This window comes from Chionomys nivalis, chromosome 1 (genome assembly GCF_950005125.1).
Source record: "Chionomys nivalis chromosome 1, mChiNiv1.1, whole genome shotgun sequence".
NCBI classification, from domain to species: domain Eukaryota; kingdom Metazoa; phylum Chordata; class Mammalia; order Rodentia; family Cricetidae; genus Chionomys; species Chionomys nivalis.
The window spans coordinates 122,123,682-122,149,055 of record NC_080086.1 but is presented as its reverse complement, the minus strand read 5'-3'; positions in this window follow the sequence as shown (position 1 = coordinate 122,149,055).

Sequence of the window (25,374 nt, the reverse complement as noted above, 5' to 3'; positions counted from 1 at the left end):
ATCTCTGGGGACTGCTTAGGCCTCTGCTTGAGCACACGCAGTTCTCCATCTCGGGGGCTTCAGCCCTTGTTTAAGGCTCAGAGGACAAATGCCTTGGAGACCTCTCGGTGACCGAAGGACTCCTGTCCTTAGCCAGCCAGGGCTCTCCTCCCAAGGCCACCTGCCCACAGTCACCCACAGTGTGGGCCAAGTGTCCTCAAGGTGGAGCTTGGGTCCCCAGGGCAGCTCTGTAAATGTGTGGGTATTCGGGGCCTCTCCCCTAAGACACAGACTCTGTGTTTTCACACTGGGTGGCTCCCCTGGCTCTCCTTTAGAGCTGTCTTCCTGCCTCACCTTTTCACTGATGTGGGGCAAAGTCTCTTAAGCCCCATAATTAATCAAGCCCAAAATAGTGATCTAGAGGGGAACTGGCAAAGGACAAGGCCGCTTCTTCAGGTAGGTGCTTCCGGGAGGCTTGACGAGGTCCCAGACAAGGGCAAGCTGCTCAGGGCTTTCCTGACAACTCCTATCCTGAGGGGCCCTGGTACTTGCTGCCAGGGCTAGGTCTCTGGCCTAGTGGCTTGTGAGGGTTTGTGGCTGGAACAAGCAAAGCCACCATCCTCAGCTCTCTGACCACTTCCTCCTCCACAGGGCTCTGGTAACTGCACAGGAAGTGCCTGTACTCCCCTCCTCTTCCACACATCCCTGCCTTGTTTCCATCTCCTGCCAGCCCAGTGCACTTGGGAGGGTAGGAGAAGCCTTCTGTACCACTGTGCCCTCTCCCGCCACAGAGGCAGGAGGTAAACCTCCCTCTTCCTCCACAGGGGCCTCAGGGAATCTTCTCAGACCAGGGCGGGTGGTGAGCCCACTGACAGCCTGCTCCGTTCTAACCACGGATGATTTCTGACTGTTTAGCTATGAATAACGGCAAGCTTGTGAGTAGACAACAAAATTCTTTCTCTTTTTCAGCCAAGAGCAAGCTCACCCCTTTAATTCGAGGGGCCCAAACTCTTGGAGCACAGCCCTGAAATCTCTTCTCTCATAGTCCAGTCAGTCAGTAAGTTTATCTACTGGATCCCAACATTGCCCAGACCCCAGACTCCTCACCTCTTCGGCTGCCATGTCTAACCCAGTTCACTATGGCAGATCCCATTGTTCCTTGCTCAGGGGATTTGTAGGTTTGGGGTAGAGAGAGCCCGACAGAGTTGAGTTGGGAGGTTGGCAGAAGGCCAGTCCAAGACTAAATTACACTCGGATCCCATATGCTAAAGATCTTCCTGCCTAGAATTGGTCTCCTGACTACCAACAAGGAGAGAAAGGGCCAGAGAACTGGCTCGGCAGTTAAGAGCATTGGCTGTTCTTCCAGAGGACTGGAGAAAGCATCCACGTCAGGCAGGTCACAATCACCTGAAACTCCAGTTCCAAAGGATCCAACACCCTCTTCTGACCTCCATGGGCACCGACATACACATGGTATACATTCACACAGACATACAAACACATAAATAAAAAGATAATTCTTTAAATAAGAGAAGAAAAGCAGTTCCCCAATCACAATGAAACACAATTTCTTCTGAGCCCCTTTACAAGGGATCACCCACCTCCAACATTGGTTTTGGTTTTTTAATCTCCTGTTCTAATGTAGGATTTCTAAAGTCTACCATCCTTGGGAACTCCTCTTTGACACAACGACTTTAAGCCTGGATTGACAAGGGGGCACACAGCTGTCAGGAAACTCCTCTGATGAACTGAGAGCTTCCCCTCTGCAGCCAGTTAGAATCTGCTAGAGCGGTCTCCAACAGAAGACTGGAAAGGCTGGGAGAGCTAGGCCCTAGCCCCCGCGGGGACACGTCATCAACAAGTGGAGTCCCTCAATGGCTCAGAACAGGCCGCCTTTCTGTGAAATCCCGGGAAGAACTGGGTGAAATGGACAGAAATAGTTTTCCTAGCAGTTTTCGGCGTGTGCGCATGCACACATGTGATTGCATACCCTGCCCCGCTCCACTTCCTCCAGTCCAGAGAAGGCAGTGCTTAAACTCAGCTAGTCCCTACCGACGACCGAGCCCAGCTCTACCCCAGAGAAGGCGACATTATAATATTTTTGTTATTAAAATATAATTATGTCATTTTCCCTGTTTCCATTCCTCTCTCCCTTCCATGTAACCCCTGCTCTCTTTTTCTCCAATTGTTGTGTGTGTGTGCATACATGCATGTATGTTTGTATGTGTGCATTCCTAAATATATAAATATAGCCTGATCATTATCTATAATACATCTATAATATCTAATGTTACATAAACGTGTGTGTTTGTGTGTGTGTGTGCATGTGTGCGTGTGTTTTCAAGGCTGACCATTTAGTATTGGCTGAGCAGTTGGTGTGCTCTTCCCCGGGGAAGACTCCTATCAATCTCTCAGCACTCCTGGTTGCCTGTAGCTCTGTCCAGCCAGGGTGTCATCTTGCAGCGCCTTCCATGGCAGTTCTTGGGCAGTGACTCAAAGCTGGCGTTTGCTTACCCTTGTTCACCAGGACACCACCCTCAGCCCAGACTCCTAAATAGGTGAATCTCAAAAGCAAAGCTAGAAAGAGGCAGGCCAGCCTGCCCAAAAGAGGGCTCGAGGGTCAGCGTACAGCAGGTGCTAAGTCTAGCCACCCAGTAGGTCCACCACAGAAGGGGTGTCAGATACCAGGTCAGCTTTACAGCCCAGCCCAGGCCCTCTGAGAAGGGACAGGGGCCAAAAGCATGTACTGCCTGGGTGTGGAAACCAGTGGTATTCTTCACTGCTAATTAACCCTGAGGCTAGCCAGGACCACTTCCTTGCTGGGGAGGGGGTGTCCCAAGCCTCAGGGACCCTTAGTACCTAACAGATTTTTTCCCCTTTGGCCATCTTCCATGATCCTCCCTCTCTTGGCTGCTCCTTTTGTAGACTGGGAAGGGGAGTGTTGATGAGGACAGAGGATCTCTTCTGGACCCAGGCCAATTTGTTTGCCCTTCCCTCAACACAGAAAGCCCCCCACCCTACACCACCAGCCCATCCCTGCTTGTAGCCTGACTCAACCCATAAATTACCTAGGGAATAGTCGCTGACTCAGCCAGGAAGCCCAATGTCCCCAGCCCCAAACCTAGGCCTCAACCCCACAGCTGGCTCTCATTCCCAGAGTGCAGGCCCCACCTCTCAGGAAATTCCTGGAAAATATCAGGCTTCTTGGAGGGGAGATCTCCTTAGCACAGCACCAGCAGGGACCGAAGCCACTGGGGCCCATCCATCATTCTGCTATCTTCTCCCTCCTCCCCCAGCCTGCAGGTTTGTGTGAGGCTGAATGCAGACGTGTGAGTCTCCACAAGTGCCAGGCATACGGACCTGAAAGAACTGGGAGTACAGCAAGGCATGGGGTATCCCAGCATGCTTTGTAGAAGTAAATGACTGGTCCAGGGCAAGGGAAGATGTTGAAAACTGACAGGTGACAAGGTGGGAAGGGTCCTCCAGGCCCCAAGACAACATGAGCAAGGCTCAGGAACACAGACGTGTGTGTAGGAGCAGGAAGGGAGTGACGAGTCACCAGGCGAAAGTGGCAAGGGAGGGCTGACAATTCAGGGGGACTCGGGAGCACAGGATAGTGCCGGGGTGGCCCGGAACCTGATCTACTGAGTCAACAGGGGAAACAGCGTCCTGCCAGCATCCTCAGATTGTCTACTTAGACCTGGGGGACAGACCGCAACCTCTGTATCACCACACTCAGTCACATGACAGGGACAGTGCTCTGCCTTCTAGGAGTCCAGACAGAGGCTAGGACTCCTCTGGGAGTCCCCAAACTGAAAAGAGAACAAGTCACTTTTTACGGACACTTCATACCCTGAAGGACCAGATTCCCAGATCATTCCTACCTCCCTTCAGCCTTGGGGCTCCTTGAATCCCTTCCTCAGAAACCCCACATGTTTTGTGATGAAAGCCAAGTCCAGGTCTCAGAGATGCTCCCCTTAGAAAATAGGTCTTCAAACTATGCAAATGCCCAGGCCAGCTTTCCCCTTAGGAATGCTATAATCACAGATGAGGGTCTCTCTGAGGAGGGGCTGGAAGTCGCTCTGCCCCAGGCCAGGGGGCTGACGACAGGGCATAGATTTGCTGTCTTCTGGGAATAGAGGTTTCCCAGTGTCTTGACCAGGTCAAAGAAGACAAAGACACAGCCCTCTAGACATGCCAAAAGGAGATGGGGAGAGGAGGAGGAGCACTGGTTTGAAATGCCATGAAAACAGTGTTCCCAGTGTGTCCTCAGCTCTGAAACCAGGGCACTGCTTGACAGATGGCGTCTCGGTAAAGTCTTTATCCTGCCCAACCCGGTATCAAAGCCTTTAAACCACTGCATGGATGTTCCTAGGTTACCTGTACCAGCCAGCTCCACCCAGCTCTGAAAGGCAGCTTCCTCTCTGGTCACTGAGACATGCCAGCTCCCAGAAGAGTTCCTCCTCTGTACTTCTGTTCAACTTGTAAAATAAAGAGGGAAGGATGGAGCCAGAGAAAGCCAGACAGGCCTACCCTAAGATTTAGCCTCCTTTCTATTCTACATGAAGCCCTGTTCTGTCCCTGGGGCCTGAGATGGGGAAGGGTAGGACGGTCAGACACTTCCCACTGTATTGGGGTAGGTCAGGATAGCACGTCAACCCCGGGCTGCTCTGGGAAGCAGGGTGGAGACATCCTGTCTCATTGTTACTGCTCCCCTTCATTTCCAGAAATCTATCCTACCACTAAGAAGAGTTGATGGTGGACACCAAGACTGCCAGGAAGGGGGGCAAAGAGTTGCCAAGGGGCACCAGGGGCCTCCTGATTGGGCTGGTTCAGCTCTGAGACAAAATTCTGCCAGGAAGATCTGATGGATGGAACTAGGTTCACCATGCTCGTGCTAGGCCAGGCCACACCCCTGTGGGCACAGATATTGGGAGAGAAAGGCCTGGCCCTGGCTGGATTTTCCATGGGTCTTTTGCATCCCGGAATCAAGGAAGACTGAAGGTTATATGTTTAATACGGGACACTGTTTTAATGGCTAGCCTTCTGCTAACTCCAGTGACATAGGAATACTTACAATTATTATTCTCCAATAAAGCAATATCCACAGCCATTCTCTACTTAGCCTGAGGGATGGCCACAGTTTAACAGATGGTCTCCATACTTCTACATCGGTCTCCTCCTGAAGATTCCCAGGGGACACTGTAAACACCCCCATCTTCCAGACCCAGCTCGGTTTTGATTTATAATTCTCAAACTTACTTGACTACACAATCCCTTCATCACAGGACACATCGTTATGAAAATGTCCCATACACTTTGGGAAATGCTGCATCCAAGCTTACACACACACACACCTGCAGATCCTTTCTTCTGAGGCAGTCTGCTTCGAGTATCCAACAATGCGTTTCCACTTGGAAGGAGTCGGTTGCTAAAACTAAGCCGGAGAGCCGTTTTCATCTGTAAGCTGACATTGCCCCTGAGAGTCATGAGCTGGGGCCTGTACTCAGTGCAGTAAAATGAGGAGGTGACGACGTGGCGAGGATGGACCCCTCAGAAACAGGATCCATGCCCTTCTAAAAGCAACCCAAAGAAGCTCTCCTGTTCCTTCTATCATCTGAAGATCAACAGGAAGGTGTTATCTGTGAGGGAGAGGAGAAGCCTGCACCAGCCCCCAGATCTGCTGGCACCTTGACACCAGACTCCCCAGCTTTCAGACATGTGAGTAATACATCCCGTTGTTTATGAATTACCCAGTCTGAGGTATCGCGTGGATCCCCGTGGATATACTAAGAAAAAGGAAAAGGTGGGTAAAATTGGAAGGAAATCTGGAAATAGAAATAGTGAAATTTGAAGTTGCAATGTAGCAAGTGACCTGAGTGGGACCTAGTGTCCTGTCTGGAGTCACCCAGAGCATCACTCTCAGGGGGGTCTGGCCAGGATTCCTAATGTCTCGTTAGCTAAAGACACAGGAAGCTCGGGCTGCGTGCTGAGGGCTCTAGTTCCTGACTGTCCTTTCTCAGCACCACCACTAGCTCACAACAGCAGGAAGCTTCCAGATTCAGGGAAGAGGAAAGTCATGGCCAGCACACAATCACCAAAGAAAGCTGTCTGCTCCTCAGTGCAGAAGTAAATAACCCTGCATGAGAGCTGTGGAAGGGCCGAAGAGAGCCATTTAGGGAAGGGAGGGGGCGGGAGGGGGCGGGCGCTACCTCAGGGCCATCAGGAATGGCAGCAAGATACGGCCCAAGGCCCAGCTAGTTCTTCTGTAAGAACCTTGCATTTCTGTTTTTGTTTTGTTTTTTAACTTCTTGAAATTGTTTTTTTTCTAGGCTGAAGAGATGGATTGTCAGGTAAGAGGACTTGAGGCTCTTTCCTGAGGACTGGAGTTCAGATCCTGATTGATGAATGCCGATAACTCCAGTTGCAAGGGATCTGGCTCCCTCTTCCAGCCTCTGTGGACATCTGCACATGCATGTGCAGATACACTCAAACGTGCGTGCACATGTGCTCGTGCACATAAAAAAAGAAAAGGAAGGAAAAGTAAACGTTGGTCTTTATGGCTTCCTGCAGGGAGCCAGCCCTTCTTTCAAGCTCTCTTCCTGGAGTTCCCCTTGGAACAGGCCGCAGCTCCTCCTTTCTCAGGTTTTCTTTCCAATCTTCTATGCATTTACCTCTTGGTGCTACATTTGTGTAAATTCTCAGATCCCTTTTCTATGTCACCCATACCGTGAAAATTTCTGGTGTAGGAGGGTCTTTTGTCTATGTGTTACTTTCATTGGTTAAATAAAGAGACTGCCTTGGCCTTTTGATAGGGCAGAAAATTAGGTGGGCGGAGTAGACAGAACAGAATGCTGGGAGAAAGAAGGCAGGGGCAGAGAGCCACCCACCATGAAGCTACCAGGTCAGACATGTTGAATCTTTCCCGGTAAGCCACGGCCTAATGGTAACATACAGATTAATAGAAATGGGTTGAATCAGGAGTGAGAGTTAGCCAATAAGAGGCTAGAGCTAATGGGCCAGACAGTGATTTAATTAATACAGATTTCCATGTGGTTATTTCGGGTGTACGCTAGCCAGGCAGGATGGAACAAGGAGCCCACACCTCCACTACAAATTTCCAGTTGCTGCTCATTATTTTAGACATGCTATAGTCTGCCTTTTGAGATTCAAACTCCAAGAACACTAAGCCTGTTTTGTAACATGCCAGACACTAAAGGGTAGTGCTTGGGATTCCCAGAGTTTGTGGGCTGCTTCTAGTTCCCCCCAGCCTCACTCCTGCCATAAGCCAGTGTTGGGGTGACCATTCACATTATCTAAGCACACCTCGACATCCTAGCTGAAGGAGGTCAGAACAGAGCTATGCAGTGGAAGAAAACATTGAAGGAAAATACTACTTTAAACGTTTTCAAATATTCTCTCAGCAGTCAATCTACCACCGTAGATTGTAGGTAGTGCTGTGTCTACTGTGAGAATTCTGATTCTTCCATCCGACCTTGGGCGACCTCTGGGAGCTAGCCTTAGCCCGAGGCAAACCTTGGCCTCCCTCCTGAGGCTGTACCGCTCAGAAGCCTCGGGACCGTGGTTCTTCCCCCTCGCCAGTCCTCAGTTACCCTTCCCTTGCTCTCTGCCCTTGTCTTCCCCTTCCTCTCGTCCAGCGCAGGGTCTAGGCTGGCCTTGCCTGGGCCCAGATAACAGCTGAACAATGGCTGCTGTAACTGAGAGCAAGGGAGGCCGTGGGAACCGCCAACGTTCTGGAGTGAGGGGCCGGAAAAGGGAAGGAGGAAATGGGCAGCTGGACGGGCTGGGTGTCCAACCCCCAGCCCTGCCCTGGAAGCCCCGTATCCGAAGCTGGTGGAAACGGGCCTGTTTCCCTTGGATGGCCCCTGCTGGGCCTCTCATTCTTTCAGCAGCTATTTACTGGACACCTACTAGGTACTGGGCTCCAGGCCAGGAACAACCTTGCCCCTGGGGACAGTCCCTTCAACTCTGCAAAAACATTCCCGCTGTTGGCCCTGGACTCACCCCACAGCGTGCTGCTGCTGTGAGGCCGAGGTTCCACAATGCCTCCTGACAACTCAGAATGGAGGCTCAGTGAGCTGCCCTGACTTCTGCAAGCGTTCACAGTAGGGCGGGCTTTGTCCCTCTCTGTCCCCAAGTAAAATCCCCTAGACAGCTTCCCTAACAGCAGTTAACAGAGGTTAATTTGCCTCCCTCTCTCCCGCTCCCTCCCCCATCCCTCACGTGTTTAGGTCTCCAGGGTGCTGGAGCAGCCACCTTTACCCTGAACGGCTGTTCTGGAAGCTTCACTGCCTATCAGCGAAGCACCACTACCGTCATGCATGCTCCCAAGCTATCACAGAGGTTCCAAATCCATTGTGACGGTTACTCAACTTTCCAATGGCCACTGGGACCATTTCACCATCTTCGCTGAAGGGGGATGAAACTGCAAAGCCCCCGCTTTTGAATCCAGCTCCATGAGCTGGCAGTTGGTCTTTGCCAGACTCGGGTCTCTTGCTGCTTATCTGTGTTTCACAGGATGTGTAAATCAGACTCCAGAAATTCCCGGTTTCCTCCTGGAAGAGGCAACCCAAGAAAGTGACAGGGCTCTCATTTCTCTGCTATGTCCCTAGAGGAGCTGTTTCAAATAACAAGGTTACTTTGAGTCATCACCAGGCCCTGTCTGGAAATTAGTTGGTCACAGAGACAGGCTGCCAGAGGCCTCTCCAGATTGTACGCGTCTCACCGGGGCCGCACGCACATGCAGAATACACACATTCATTCTGTACTACTGTTTTGTTTTATTGAGACAAGGGTCCATAGACCCCAGGTTGACCCTGAATGGAGCCAAGGATGACCTTAAACTTCTGATCTTCCTGCCTCCTGTGTGCTGGGATTTCAGGTGTGTGACATCATGCCGGGTTTATCAGACAGGGTATTGAATCTTGGGACTCTTGTATACAAGGCAAGCACTCTACCAGTTGAGTTACATTTCTAGCCCCGTATAAGACACTGTTTATATGCTTACTACAGTCTGTATACTTCATATATGCATGCTAAATACATATGTATACATCCATGTTCTCCAAACACGCCTGCTATATGCCACATACACATGATTTATACCATCCTCATTCTACAGGAACATTCCCTTTGTACATTACCATGTACTACACAGACTGCATTCGTAAATATACACGGCAATAAGCAAGGGCTCAGTGGTTAAGAGCCGTCTTTCTTCCTCCAGAGGACCAGGGTTTGGTTCTAAAAACCCACATGGAGACTCACAACCATCTACAACTCCAGTTCCAGGAAGCCCAATACTCTTCTGTATTAAGGGCAGCAGGCAAGCTTGTGGTAAACAGAGGAACATGCAAGCAAAACACCCATACACATAAAATAAACTATTTCTAAAAATTACCCACACATTTTGCAAAAATACTCTAGCTTCCTGAGTAAAATTCTCCTCAAGGTTTGTAGTTCTAAACCAGATAGGGTCCCAGCACTCAGAAGGTAGAGGAGAGAGAATCAAGAGGTCAAGGCCAGCCAGTTAAGATGTGCCCTTAGATCTCAAAACTCAAGACGCAGAAGCAGGCAAATCTTTGTGAGTCTGAGGTCAGGCCTACATAGTGAATTCTAGACCAGCTAGGGTTACAAAATGAAACCCTATCTAAGGAAAAGAAAAGAGAGAAGGGCACTAGAGAGAGTGGTTAAGAACGTTTGTGCCAGCTGGGCAGTGGTGGCGCTCGCCTTTAATTTAAGCACAAAGGAGGCAGAGGCAAGCTGATCTCTGTGAGTTCGAGGCCAGCCAGGTCTACAGGTCCTGGACAGCCAGGACTGTTACACGGAGAAACCCTGTCTCAAAAAACAAAACAACAACAAAGGAACACTTGTTGCTGTTTCAAAGGAGCTGATTTTGATTCCTAGTACCCATGAGAAGGCTCAGAACCACCTGTAAGTCCAGGTCCAGGGAATTTAACACCTTCTTCTGGCATCCATCTCGGGATATCAGGTACGCACGTGCTACACTACACAGATATACATGCTTCTTGGAAAGCATCCATACACTTTGAATAAAAACAATATTTTAAACATTTTTAAAGAGTTTAAGGCCATCTTCAGCTACAAAGCAAGCGCAAGGCCAGCTTGGGGTAGTTATGACTGTGGGCTACACCTCACGGGTTCTCCTAGTCTGTTCTCTACTTACTCAACAACACTGACATGTTTTTTTCTGTTTCCGAAGCAAACAAACAAAAACAACTAACTTTCCTCATTATTATCTATAAATAAATGCAGCTGGGCACAAATCTCTCAAAATGCCAGAAAAACAAATGGACCAAGAGTTCTGATTTGGGGGTGCCTACCCCCCCACTTCCCTCCCAGAAAGTCACTCGTGCTTCTGTTTGCATGCGACCGGGCGTCAGATGCCTGGGGACACCTGCCTCCCATTAGATGTCTGGCCCTGGGGGACACGCATAGGATTTGTCACAGTAATGAGAGAGCCATCCATTTCTCACAGAAGGCTGGTCCTCTGCCCACTGCTAGAGAGCACAGGATATCACGAAGGCTGTAGTGACGTTGAGGGCAGTGAGACCCAGCATGCATCGCTAATTGATCCCAGCATCTGTCTCTCAGAGTTTGCTCTTGGCTTCGCGGTCTTCTGCAGGACTCCCAGCCTTACCAGCTACTCAAGGCAGGCAAGGGAGATGGGAACTGTGTGACCCGAGAAGCCCCATGTCCTCATGCTATGAATGAAGACACCACGGCCTGAGAAGTGAGATTTTTGTGAGGTCACACTCCAAGCTGCTCAGCCAAAAGGAGACCCTCATAGTGGCTCTTGCCCTCTTTGAACTTTATAGATAAAGCCTCTACAAGGACAGGAGCTCCCTATGAGAACAAGAGAAGGAGACAAGGGAAGCCAGGCAAACCTGAAATTCCCCAGACATGGGGACCCCTTATAGACGCCTTGGCCATCTTCATTAGGTCAAACTGAGGACGCCTGCTATCTTCATACATAGTCTTTCTGCCCCTCAATCCCTAGGACTCTGGCCTTCAGGATCATGGTGGGATTGGGGGAGGCTTCCAAGAGCTCGTGAATTCTCTTCTGAGGTGTCACTTTTACCTTCCCCCCTCTCTCCCCCCTCCCAAAACCTTCCCAGTCCCACTAATCTACCAAGTGCCTCTCCCAGTTCTTAGTGCCTCACAAGCAGATGTCTGTCCCTATGCTGACCCTTACTGGTCCCTTAAATAGTTATCAGGTTTAAACCCACGCTGAAACCAGAAGGGAATTTTAGGGCCAGGTCTTCATGCCTATTGTGCCTCTTCCAAGCTCCCGCTCTCCACTTTCTCCTCTGCCTCCGACACAGGCAACACTATGCCTGCCTCCAAAGCACAACGCACCTCCGTCTACGGCACCCAAACTGCCTTCCTCTGCGTCTCTCTCAATCATGTTCTACTTGGTATTGACACAAGAGCAAGTTTTTAATCGTCTTCATGAGGTTGTTCTGAAGAACCAGTCCCCTTTTCTAGGAAGAAGTTCAGCCCATACCCAGCACCCCCAGGAGGCCCTGTCTTGGGGCCAGCTGGACACATTGTACTACCCGTGCCTCTGCTTGCAGCCTGGGGTAGGCATCGGGGCTGCCAGGAACATTTCTCTCCAGGGGTGGGAAGGACACAGCTGTCATGAGAGCTGCCGGGCTATAGAGGAGAGGGTGACAGAGGAACTGTAAGGCTCAGCATCTGAGTCACTTCACACCCGGACAGATGCTTGCTTCGGACAGACAGACAAATGTGCCATGTGTGCTCACTCAGAGTCACACAGACTCCCCTCACTCAGTTAAACACTACACAACGGCACCTGCCCGCCCACCCGTGCCAAGCAGCATGGTTAAAGGTCACCACTGGATTGTTTCAAGTGATCAAGGAAGAAGATTTAGCAACATAGGGCAGAACAGGAGCAGCTCAGTCTCCAAGCACAAGAAGGTTTTTCTTTCTGTCCTGATCTTCCTATCACTGCTCAAACTCAGTAGAGCAAAAATGGAATTGTCCTCATGGGTGTAGTCGTTAGGAACTGGCCTTGGGCGGGGGATATAGCTCATTGGTAGAGTACTTAATACATATGAAGTTCTAAAAGAGAAAAAAGTTTCCAACAATCTGTTCAGGGCCCAGAACTGAGAGTGCATAGCTCAATCAAGCCCATTCCCATGCAACCCCAGGATGGGAAAACGTTGGATCTGAATCTAAGAAGTCTGGGTTCTCGAGCCCAGCTTACCTTTGACTTTGAGGCTACCTGGTCTCCAGGTAACAGGGCAATGACATTGTCCTTCCAGCCTTAAAAATGCAAAAGGAGAGCCAGGTGGTGGTACTGCACACCTTTAATCCCAGCACTCATGAGTCAGAAGCAAGTGGATCTCTGGGAGTTCAAGACCAACCTGGTCTACAGACCAAGTTCCTGGAGAGCCAAGAATATCTAAGGCTACACAGAGAAGCCCTGTCTCAAAAAAACAAAACAAAACAAAAGCCAAAAATCAAAAGAAAATAGAAAGAAAGAGAAAAGGTCTTCTCTCTTTGCTGTCACAAAATACCCGGTAGTTGGAGCATACAGTCCATCATGGTGGAGAAGGCACGGCAGCAGGAGCACGAGGCAGCTGGTCACATTGCCTCCATGGTCGGGAAACAGAACAAGACAGAGAGTGCGAGTGTTCAGCACATGAGTTTCCTTTATTGGTTCTCGTACTCCTGCCCACGGAGTACTGCTGCCTACATGTGGGTCAATCTTGCCATGTCCATTAATCCAATCTAGAATTCCCTCACAGACATGCCCAGAGCTTTGCGGTCTTCTAGGTGATCCTAGATCCTGTCATTGATAACCAATATAAATCACCACAGAGTGAATGGAGGAGAGAGATGAAGGAATAGGGGTGATGTCAGGGCAGCGACAGCCCATTCAGGAAGCCGGGGCACAGGAAAAGGGAGCCTTCCTTCCACCATTGCTTTCAGAGGACACTTCCCGTGCCCAGCCCACCCTGAACCATCATTCCAAGAGAGCCATTTCATCAGGATTTCCGATCCCTGCCTGAGAACCAGCCCCTTGGGCTGGATATGGTGATTCATGACACAATATAATACATGGATTCATCTAACGTGAAAACCCGTGCGATGCATCTGGCACGGAGGCTTGAGCAACCATTGCTGTTGAGCTATTGTCCTGAGACCTATTCCTGGGACTCTCACTTTCGTATTTCCAGGAATCTGTTCCCATCTGAGGCTGAGACTAAACTGATTTCCAAAATATGTCAGGACTTAAGCAAGTCATTTCTTGCCTCTAGAATTTTTGAAAGACACATTGGCATTTTTTATGATTAGAAAAAGATGGTTTCTGTGTATATTAGTCTTTTCTACCTTCTCTCCTATCCAATCCCAGACTCGATGATTCCGGACAAGGCTATGGCAGCTCAGATCTGTGAGTGGAGCTCTGACCTACCCTCAGCAAGCGATTCTGCGTTGGCCTCACACAGACTCACTCAGCTACAGGGCTGGTCTGCAGGAAACTAATGGGTTCAAATGGTCGTATCCTGGGTCTGATATTTGGAAACCGCTGCTGTGTGGTTGCTTGCCACGCAAGCAGCTAGGGCTGGTTTCCAGCAGGTTAGTCAGGGCTGTTGCAGTCACAGGAACAGCATGAGCGGGGAAGGCCAGTGAGCAAGCTCTTTTCCAGCCCCCAGCTTCTTCAGGTTTGCCAATATCCAAAGCAAAACATGAAGTCTTTTTTTTTTTTTTTTTATTTTTATTTTTTTTTGAGACAGGATATCAGTATGAAGCTGGATGGTCTTGTCACTCACAATTTTTCTGTCTCCATTTGAGTTCTGGGATGCCAGGTGTATATTAACCAAGGAGAAAAATAAATATTCGTGCTTGATGGGAGGGGCTAAAAGTCACACAGAGAAGGTGATTTTGCAGGGACAGAGGAAACACAATTACCATTTTTTTGTTTGTTTGTTTGTTTGTTTGTTTGAGACAGGGTCTCTTTGTGAAGTCCTGGTTGTCCTGGAATTCCCACTAGACCAGGTTGGTCACGAATTCACAGAGATCTGTTGTAGGACATTATTTTAAGATGTGTTACATTTGTTTACACTGTGGAACAGTTGTTTAATGCTGTAAAGACGTGTTGCATTCTTTTATGTAGCATTTGTTTAACTCTGTGAGGCTGTGTTACTTTGCCTGCCTAAAGCACCTGATTGGTCTAATAAAGAACTGAGCTACCAATAGCTGGGCAGGAGAAAGGATCAGCAGGGCTGCTAGGCAGAAAGAATAAATAGAATGAGAAAAAGAAGGAGCAAGAAAGATCAAGGAGCAAGAGAGATGAGGGAGTGAGAAAAGAAGGAGGGGCCAGCCACACAGCCACACAGCCAACCATGGAGTAAGAGTGAAAGTCAGATTACAAAAGTAAGAAAAGGAAAAAGGCCAGAAGCAAAAGGTAGATGGGATGATTTAAGAAAAACTGGCTAGAAAGAAGCCAAGTTAAGGCTGGAGAATTATAAGAAAGAATAAGCCTTCGTGTGATTTGTTTGGGAAGTGGGTGGTGGACATCCCAAACAATGACAGATCTGCATGCCTCTGCCTCCTGAGTTCTGGGATTAAAAGCCTGTGCCACACCACTGTCCTGCCACAGCCACTATTTTTGCTCAAAGTCACACATACTGTTTTTGTTGTGACTCTATGTAAGCTTGCTTACTGAATCTTACTGCTAGAGATTCAAGCTCAGTTCCCTCATAAGACTCTAGATATAACATATTTCTGTTATTTCACACACACACACACACACACACACACACACACACACACACACACACACACACACACACACACCGTTGAATATTGGAGAGCAAACCTGAGGAAGAGGCAATTACTCTAACATTTAGCTCCCTCCCTGGGCCCTGACGCTTTTGAACCAGGTTTGGAGGGGATGGTGAAACCCAACTCAGCTGGGATCATCTTGTTTCCTTTTGCTTCTCTTTGACACAACGCAAATGAGACTTTATGCATATGGCCAGCCTTCAAAATCTAGAAAACACTGCTCCTAAGGTTTGATTTGGTTTTTGTTTGTTTCTTTGTTTGTTTGTTTCTTTGTTTTCTTCTCTGGTTTAGATATTCAAATATTCTCTGTTTCCATTTTCTATGATTTATAGTCCCTGGCCTGATCATGCCCTCCAGACACACAGCTTTGTACCAGCCCTTTCAGAGGCCATACTAACAGCTATGCCAGTTGGCTCCCTCTCTGTGCTCCCCTGAATCTCGTAGCCCTGTATGATTTCATCTGTGCTCCCCTGAATCTCGTAGCCCTGTATGATTTCATCCATGCTCCCCTGAATCTCTCAGCCCTGTATGATGATTCCAAGGCACTGTGAACCCTTCAAAAGCATCATTCAGTACAAATCCCATGTTCATGTTGGTGTGAAATGAGATACACTGGAATCTGGCCAGATAAGAGCTCATTAAGGAAGCCCCCACACACACACCTGTCATGTCCACAGACTTTTGAAATGCGCATTTTACATTAAAAATTTTTAAACTTAATTCAAATTTAATCAATATAGAACAGTATATTCCCCTTTGGTAAATATTTTAATTTTTCCATGTAAATATATGTTATAGGCCACAGTTTCTTAAGCTATATATCCAAACTCCATATAGGATCATGTAACTGGATGTGGGAAAAATTCACGCCTTCTTGGTGGGAAGAGCTAAAATTATTTTCAATATTCATCAACCAAAAATGAATCCGGTATTAAACACATAGTGGAGTGAAGGTATTTCTGGCAGCACATGGCCCCTCACTCCAGCCTTGGTTCTGAATATAATCTTTGCATTGCGCATGTCCTCCTAGCTGATCAGTGCGGTCCCACACAGCTCGGTACAGATTCAAGACGAGGACATGTTAAGAGTTGCAGTGTTTTTACCGTGCATGCAGGTTTTCTGCTCTTACAGAGACATAATGGTCTAATTATAAAACACACACTCTCGATATTCTCTCACCATCGTTCCTCAGTGTGTATCAAATTAGCCCACGTCTGGATTGGATTATGATAAAATGTTGATCTTAAAACTTGATGCCTGAGTTGCTGACACAAGTTTTATTTTTAAAACAATGTCCAATTAATTTTATTTTGGGGATTTGGGCCAGAATTTCCAAAATATCCTCAAACATACCTCTGCCATTTTATGGTCCGAAATTACACGAGGTGGTGTTCTTAGCACTGACAATTATACAATGGAAACATCAGTTAACTCTGATACACATCGAAGACGCTCTCTATCCTGCAGTATAAAACATTCAGTTCAATAGAAACGTGTAAACACATCCCTCTCATGACTAAGTAGATCTTTTCTCTTTAATAAGTGGCAAGATTATAAGTATACCAAAGAGTCATTGTAAAATTCGGGTTTTTTTCTTTTTTTTTCAGAAATAATTTTTTATTGATTTTATTGAGCTCCACATTTTTCTCTGCTCCCCTCCCTGCCTCTTCCCTCCCCCTTCAACCCTCCCCCCCCAAGGTCCCTGTGCTCCTAATTTACTCAGGAGATCTTATCTTTTTCTACTTCCCACGTTGATTAGATCTATTTAAGTCTCTCTTAGGGTCCTCATTATTGTCTAGGTTCTCTGAGATTGTGCATTGTAGACTGGTTTTGCTTTATGTCTAAAAGCCACTTATGAGTGAGCACATATGATATTTGTCTTTCTGGGTCTGGGTTACCTCACTCAATATGATGTTTTCTAGATCCATCCATTTGCCTGTAAATTTCAAGATGTCTTTTTTTTTTTTTTGCTGTGTAGTACTCCATTGTGTAAATGTACCACATTTTTCTTAACCATTCTTCAGTCAAGAGGCATTTAGGTTGTTTCCAGGTTCTGGCTATGACAAACAATGCTGCTGTAAACATAGCTGAGCACATGTCCGTGTGGTATGATTGAGCATCCTTTGGGGATACACCCAAAAGTGGTATTGCTGGGTCTTGAGGAAGGTTGTTTCCTAATTTTCTGAGAAATCTCCATACTGATGCCCAAAAGGGCTGTACCAATTTGCACTCCCATCAGCAATGCAGGAGTGTTCCCTTTACCCCACATCCTCTCCAGCATAAATTGTCATCATTGTTTTTGATCTTGGCCATTCTTACCGGTATAAGATGGAATCTCAGAGTTGCTTTGATTTACATTTCTCTGATGACTAAGGATGTTGAGCATTTCCTTAAGCATCTTTCAGCCAGTAAAATCCATTTCTTTATGATTTATTTTCAGTAAAAGTCTAGTTTGCATACCTAGTTTATTAGAAAACCAAGATCATGCAAAAAAATCATTAAAGATGAGTGGAAATTTTTAAGAAGCTCTGTTATATACAGCAAAGCTACTAAGTTTCATACATTTATTTACTACTTCCTGCACTAAGGTCACCAAGGTATTGAACATTTTCAATACTCCAGCAAGATCCCTCATCCTCCTCTTCACGACTACCTGTCCATCCCTTAGGCAACGGTTCTGACCTAGATTGCCTTTCCCGGTTGTATGACGTTATATAAATGGAATCTTGTATACACTCTTTATATATAATGTTATATAAATGGAATCTTGCATACACTCTTTATATAGTTCCCATCATTTGGGGGGGGTGTTTGTTTGCTTGCTTGCTTGCTTTTTGTTTTGTTTTAAGGTTTGTCCATGTTAGCATGTGAACTGGTAGCTCATTCTTTTTAGTGCTGTGTAAATTTCTATCTTATAAAGAGAAACAATTTGTTTAGTCATTTTCTTGTTGGCAAATGTTTAAAAATGCAGATTAAAATCACAATGCAACTCCTTTCTCCACTCACCAGAAGAGCTGAAAGGAAACAAGTTGACAATACTAAGTGTTGGCAAGGCTGTAGCAACTGGGGCTCTCATTAGCAGGTGTGGGTGTGTGCAATGGAGCAATCATTGATTGGCAGCCTCGACTCGAAATGAACATACACAATCCTTTGGACTCAGCGATTCCATCTCTACCCAAGAGAAAGGCAGTTTATGTCAGTCAAAGGACATGTTCCAAAACGTTCTTGGCAGCTTTATTGATAACTCCACCACTGTGTGAACAAGTCTCCATTGTGTGACTGCTTGTCTTTCGCGGAGTGGTGTCAGCCCTAAATGAGGTGGAGGTAGAGTGTCCTCGTGCACACGCCTTGCATGAACTCACTATCGTTTCCCTAGTGTCAATTCCGAGAAGCGACTGACTCCCGTGTCGCAGGTTACAGGTTCCACTACACATGGCTAAGCTGCCATCAGACGGCCTCCTCTCCTGCTTCTCATCTGTTCCTGAAGCAGGGAGCTTTCCTAAACCCCCGAGTCACCCTGTTTAAATGTGTCCTGTCCCCTCCCTGGAACCCAGACAGCCCAGGCTTTCCTAGAAAGCAGTGAAAGGAAGACATGGTGTCTACGCTGGACAGCACAGTGGTCACCGCTCCCGGGATCAGGCCGCTGGGTCGGCAAGGCCGCTTTCCTTCTGCTGCTGACGCCAAGCTTAGCGGAGCAGCCATGAGCAGAGCAGCTGTGTGCTGGTGCTGGCAGCTTCTGTCTCTGCGATGTCCCCACAAGCCAGGCACAGGAAGTATGACCGAGGCATGCAAGTGAGCAGCTGCAGTGGCTTGGAGGTGCTGATGCAGGCCTGACCAGAGGATGTGTTCGAGGGTCGGAGCAGCAGCCAGCACTTCCTCTTGGCAGGCTTTGGTTCTCTCAGTTGGTCACCCAACCTCTTTCAGTTTTCCTTCCTCAGCGCCCAGAGCTTGTCCTCACATCCCCGTGATGTTCAGGCAGGCAGTGGTGGGGTGGGGTAGGACCAGCCCAGTGTCCAAGGCTTCCCTCCTCTCTGAAATGAGGGCAGGGAATGTGTGACATGGTGATGGAAAAGGACTCCAAGAAGTCCTCTGTCCTAACAAGAGTTCCCCAGTTTTACCAGTGGCAGTGTCTGAAATGTCCCCATTGTACCCCCGCCTTTGTGCTGGATATTGTACCACCCATGCTGGCGGCAGGCAGAGTGGCCAGAGGGAGGGAAGTTATGAGCAGGAAAGGGGAAGAAAGGAATCAGGAAGGCTGCCTCCCCAACTTCCCAGCCCAGCTGTCATGGGGTGGGTCAGGCCATCTGTGTCAGCTCTTCTAATATAGCCAGGCCTTTCTCCATGCCAGGGAAGACCCAAGACTCAGTATCTTCCAAGTTCTCTGCTATCAAGTGTCCGACCCCTGCCATCACCACACACACACACACACACATATATCACACATACAAACATACACATATATACACACACATAATACACACATATACACATACATATATACATACACATTCACACAAATACACACATACACACACATAATACACACATGCATACACGCACACACACACACACACAAACACACACACACATGAATGTACACAGGGTGAGGGGAACCAACCTGGGCAATGGCTAGACAGTGAGCAGAGGCCTGAGCACAGGGCAGACCTTGAGTAGAGGAACTCAGTTACTGATTGACCCAATAGTTGGGGAAAAAAATGAGTCGAAGTCATGGCTGACAGTTCTGTGAGATGGGACAAATGACTGGCTCCTCGAGCCCAGAATGCAAGGCAGAGTGGGAAAAAGAGGAGAGCATCCAAGAAGCAGACTACCCAGGCTGCTGCTCGGCTCTGGTTCCTTGTCGCCCCCCCCCCCCATCCACTCAGAGATCCTATCCTTTACCAGCTTCATTCCCTTGGGTCAGGTGATGCCCTGGGTCAGAGCAGGGTGAGAGACGGGATGGGAGCCTGAGAGGATAACCTCCAGACAGTTGGGCCAGGAGCCCTCTCTGAGGAGGAGGACAGCGGTGAGCATTGGTGGCTCTCCCAGACACCTAGGGAATGTACCTGGTCACCACAGCAGCTACTGCACCACCTGCCTCAGAGAGAAGGCCAGCTGAGAACCAATCTTCATCCTCACATGCAACCCAGCTAGGAAGGATCAGACCTTTGCTCGATGATGGGACATGAAGGCCCAGAGAACACAGCATTGGGCCTGAACCCAGACAATCTCAGGGGTCTTGGACGTGGGCCACCCATTTGTGCCTGACCTCCGTTCACATTACCTGTGGCGCTGCATAAACTGGCATTTCTACACAGAGAATCCACCGAGTCACGGAGTCTCAAAGGCCAGGCAAAATAAGCCTGCTCCTTGTTGCTCATCTGTATCTCCAAAGGTAAGTGACTGACCAGCCTGGGGGATGTGACAGCAATTCTCAGCTTAAAAAGGGACCAGAGAACTGGAGCAGCTGTCCCCAGTGTCCGTCCCCTCCAGGGCTTGCTGGAGTGCATGGTGGACTTGAGGTGTCAGCTGCCTTGGTGTCTGGATGGAAAGTCTATCTTTCCTTATCTGGGACTAGAGTTAAGCAAAGCCTCAGTCTCCCACAGGGATGGAGGGGCTAGGATCAAACCCACAAACTGCAAGAGGACGATTTAAGCACCCAGCGACCATTAAGAAAATGGCACCCTAAGTCAAGGTAAATAAATGAAGGAAGAAAAATATTCCGTCTCAGCGAGCAAACATCAGAAGGGCCTTTCAGGGTGGGCCTAGCCCGGGCCTCTCCACCACTACCCATGCTGACCCTGCTTCAGCTAGGCTTTCTTTCCCCAGATCAGGCTGCCTGCTCCCTTCCCATGGCCTTTCTGGCCCACCATTCTCCCTCAGGCCACCAGTCACCAAGAGCTGTTTCCAGGGTGACGAAGAGAGCAGAGGAAGGCTGGGCCAGGGGGCTGAAGGCTCTGAAACGCTGAACTAGGGCAGAGCTGGGGCAGCATCTCAATGAAGCTGCTGACAGATTCCAGGCCCCCAGCCAGCTGCAGCGCAAGACCTACAAGGGGGACCTTCGCCCCTCCCTGCTCCGAAGCAGCTGAGGCCCTGCAGCACGAGAGGCCTTGCCACAGAGAAATCTGGAGCCTCCATTCAATGTCGGGCTAACCTTGCACTCTGCTAGGGGCCAGCAGCCGCCACAGAAGCCGCTGACTGTCTCCAGCCTGGAGGGAGCTGGCCATCTTGTATCTCCTCACTCCAATCCTGGCTGCTCACCCCAGTATGCCTTGGGGTCTGGGGTCCTCAGTTCTGCCTGCTCTTGAGAGTCGTCTGGGCTTTAAAAGCAGCCCTATTCTGGGCCTTGCCCTGACTCCTAACAGTCTGCAGCGGGCAGCCAAGGAGTCATGACTATTAGCTTCTAGAAGGAACCTCCTCTCCAGGAAAGGGCCTGAGATCAGGTTGGAAAGGCTTCATTCGCTAGCTCCTTGCTGAGTCACAGGATACATTGACGTATCAAAGGCCTTTCAAACAAAGAAAAAAACTCTTCTCCTGTGAAAACTGCTCAGGGGTGGGAGGGTACGCACATGCGCAATGCTATTCCTAGTTTATAACCGGAACTCTGAGCGGCGACAGAATTTTCCTGCCACCATCCCCACGGCCAATATCAGTGGGGACTCAGAGTTGGGGTTCTCTCCATATGTACCCCATCACACCCTGACTCAGAGACTGGAACCTGGGGTCGGGGGCCTGCTGTGTACACCCTCTGACAGCTAGCCTCTCGTTCTCCCTGAAGCCAACCCTGCGGCGGGCGGGCCTCTCCTGCTTCCTTCCCATCTAGGCTCCCATTACCTCAGTCCTCTAAGGCGTCCTGCTTTCCTTTCCAAATCCTAAACCTGCACTGACAATCAAGGCCAGCAAATGGCTTCCCTAGCATGAAGAAGTGGGTCATTTCCTTCGGATCTGGGTAAGAGCTGATAGAGGCTGGAAGACCAATAACTGCCTTCCAGGGGTCAATGACTCATGCTTCCCAACAAAGTCCCTCTCTCTTGGTGCCCATCTTGGTTTGAAAAGCTCTAATTTGAGGTCACTGTATCCCTGCATCCCCTAGAGCCAGTGATACTTGAGTCCTGGGGGACAGCCGGATGCGAAGCACCCCTGAGTTCTCAGAACCTGTACCAAGGTGTGTGGGAAAGTCTCATAGAGTATGTTCGCTTTTCTTTAGCTAAATCTAATTAAGATGAAACCGGAGCTTTCTGAGGAACATCCAATGTCATTGGGCATTTCTTAGGAAAACTAAATCTCTGCTGTATTCCTCAGCCAGACCTGCCTACCTTATACCTTTTCTCTCTGGACTCTTATTTCAGCAACAAAACCCACGCCTTGGCATGAGATGGATGGGAAGGCTTCTGTTTCCCAGTGACCTGAATAAGCCAGAATGGCCACCCCACCCCCAAGGCAGAGACTCCACTGCCACCTCACCTGACCGTGCTTCCTTACAGTCCAAACAAAAGGCAGCCCCAGCAGAGGCCAGAACCAGGAGGGGTGAGGAGGAGACCAGTTCAGAAACGGGAGTGGACGAGGCCAATCTCACAGGCAGAATTTGTTACTGCGAGAAGAATAATGGGAAGCAGGCAAGGGTCATCCTATGTAACGGAGGGCCTGGGAGGCCCACATCCCAGAGCCCAGAAAGGCTAACATCTCGGCTTGGCAGAGTAATTATGCACATGCTAGAGAATTTTCATTTCACCATGCTGATAATTCTAGGATGTCTGTCATTCTCTCTGTTTTCCAGATGATTTAAGCAAGGCACAGAAATACTAGCTAGGTTGCTGAGAATTACACAGTGATTGATACCTGGGAGAGTTAGGATTTGAACTCAGGCAATCTGGCTCCAGGCTCCCTTCACCACCACACCACTCTTGAGCACACAGAGGAGTCCAGGACTCCACCACTGGACGTGCAGATGACCATGGCTGCATACACGCAAAGTCAGTAGCTTGATGCATCACCTATGACCTCATGAATCTACATTGGGCAGACCCTGGCGAGAGGGGTTAGTTTCTGCTCTGCAAGATGGTGACTGTGGCTACTTATCTGCAGACAGGAGGAGCCATTTGCAAGATGGCTCACATGGTTAGCAAGTGAGGGCTGACTGGGAGCACAGCCAGACCCGAGAACTGGAGGCCTCTTCCTCTGCACACGGGCCTCTGGGCCTCCGGGCGCCCATCCCTCCACCAGCTGGGGCTGATCACTTGGACTTCCTCTCAGCATGGTGTCTGCGTGCCAAGGGGGAGCAATCCTACAAGACAGGAAGTGGAAGCTGACAGCTTCTAAAAGCCCAGGTCTGCACACACCATCGCTTCTCCCAATTTATTAGTCAATACAACCATATACGTCAGACTCTGAGGGACAGGATATGAGCCCCATCTTCAGACAGAAGGAATACTAGAATATTTCCTGCCCACTCACCTCCTCCAGACGCCCTCCCTGAATAGTGAAGAGTCTTAAGACACCCTTGTCCCATGGCACCTCTTCTCAGGTCAGGACAAGCACGGACCTTCTTCCTAGACCCTATCTCCAGTGTCCCCAGATTTTTTTTTCTGAGACAGGGTTTCTCTGTATTCTAACTCACTTAGTAGACCAGGCTGGCCTCGAACTCAAAGATCCGCCTGCCTCTGCCTCCCGAGCACTGGGATTAAAGGCGTGCGCCACCACAGCCCAGTTATAGTTAGATTTCTTAACCCTGAAACTTCTTGGGACCTCCTTGAAGCCTCTCAAAGCAGACCCCCAGTTCCAGCCATCTTAACCACAAGCTGAGGAGTGCACTCACGCAAGGCCTTCAGATTTCTATATAAAACATTTGTTTTGGCAAAGTTTTAAATTTATGGGGACAACCACAAAGATGGCGCGAAGAGTTCCCACGTTCTCTGCACCTGCTTCTCCCCTTAGTGTCTCCTCTCACCAGCAGGACACATTTGCCACAGTCCGTGAGCCAATACAGACACACCTTGGTGATCTGTGTAGTATTATGTACAGTGTTCCTAAACTGTGAGTCCACTTAATTCAACCACCTTAGTTTCGTAACCTAGCATCCTTTTCCTGTTCTGAGAGACCATCTCCTTTTAGCCACCATGTTTCTTTAACTGTGACAGCCTCTCAGATGTCCCTTGTTTTCAGGACCACTGGGGAACAATCTTCAGCTAGAACTTACCTAATGTCTTCCATGATGTTAAACAGGACTTCTGGGTAAGGAAAGGAAGACCACAGACACAAACTGTCCCTTTCATCATGTCACATCAAGGGTGATGCTAGTTTTGACAACTGGCGGAGGGAGACCATGTCTCTTTGCTAGGGTGAAGGTTTTCTTTCCTCTCTGAACACTGGGCTGATACAAAGTCGTGTGCACAGTCATTTTTGAGTGTCTGCACCAACCATCTGCAATTCCTCTGCCTGAGAGTTTTCTATCTTTTCTCCAGTTGGTTTATTTAGTAGGCCCTTCCTTTACACAAGCGCTCACGCTCAGGTGTTCACTTTATGGTTTGGGTAACAATCTAGTGCTGTTGCACTTAGTTGTGCAAACAAGTTCAGCTTTGGCCAGTGACTCTCTTTCAGGTGACACCTTTGTTTGTTTGTTTGTTTGTTTTTGACACACTCCCGTTATTTATTTATTTGTGATTCCATAACATTTCTGGTTACTAGAAGATGCTTCAGGCTCATCTCATGCATTTCTTGAATCACTGATTTCTCCAGGAAGCCCTTCACTAGACAGGAAAATTAAAAGTCTCATGCCTCTGCTGACTGAGCTAGCCCAGTGTCCTGAGACAGACTAGAATCCAAGATCTGGACACTTGTGTGCCCATCAGTACTGTCCTTTCTTCTAGATGATCCCAACTGACAAAGCTCAAAAGTGTGGTAGGCATACTGACTACTCAGACATACACGAATCCATAGCTACTTATATACGTGTCCAGTTGAAGCTATGTTGAAGTAGCCCCGATCTCATAGTGTTGTTAGAACTCTAAGTCATTGTCCTAGGGATCAGGGTAGCCTGGGCTACCTCGACAGTAGCCTCTAACTTCCACAGTGAGCAACTTAGCACTGCCATGCACCATCCATTTCCCTTACTACTCAGTTCCTGTACCACACACAGAGACTTTGGACTTGGTAATTCTTGCTCCTAGGGAAAGTTTTATCAACTAGAGTGCAGTGCTTAGGCATGGTTTCTTTTGCCCCTGGTTTTAACATATTTCATTCATTTCCAAGTTTTGAGGTCAGACACACCCCTACACATACATGCACGCGCACGTGTGCACATACACACACACCCATACACACATACTCACTTCATTGAGGCAGTCTCATAAATTTGCCATTCATTTAATTCTGATTTCTGCTGTGTTCTGCAAGCCATCCTGGCATATCTGACCACCTACATGATTTTTAAAATTTGCATAAAAATTCACTCCCTGTGCTATAGAATACTGGTTTTTAAAAAAAAAATATATATATATATATATATATATACTTCTCTTTGTTTGCGTGTATTGAAGGAAGAGT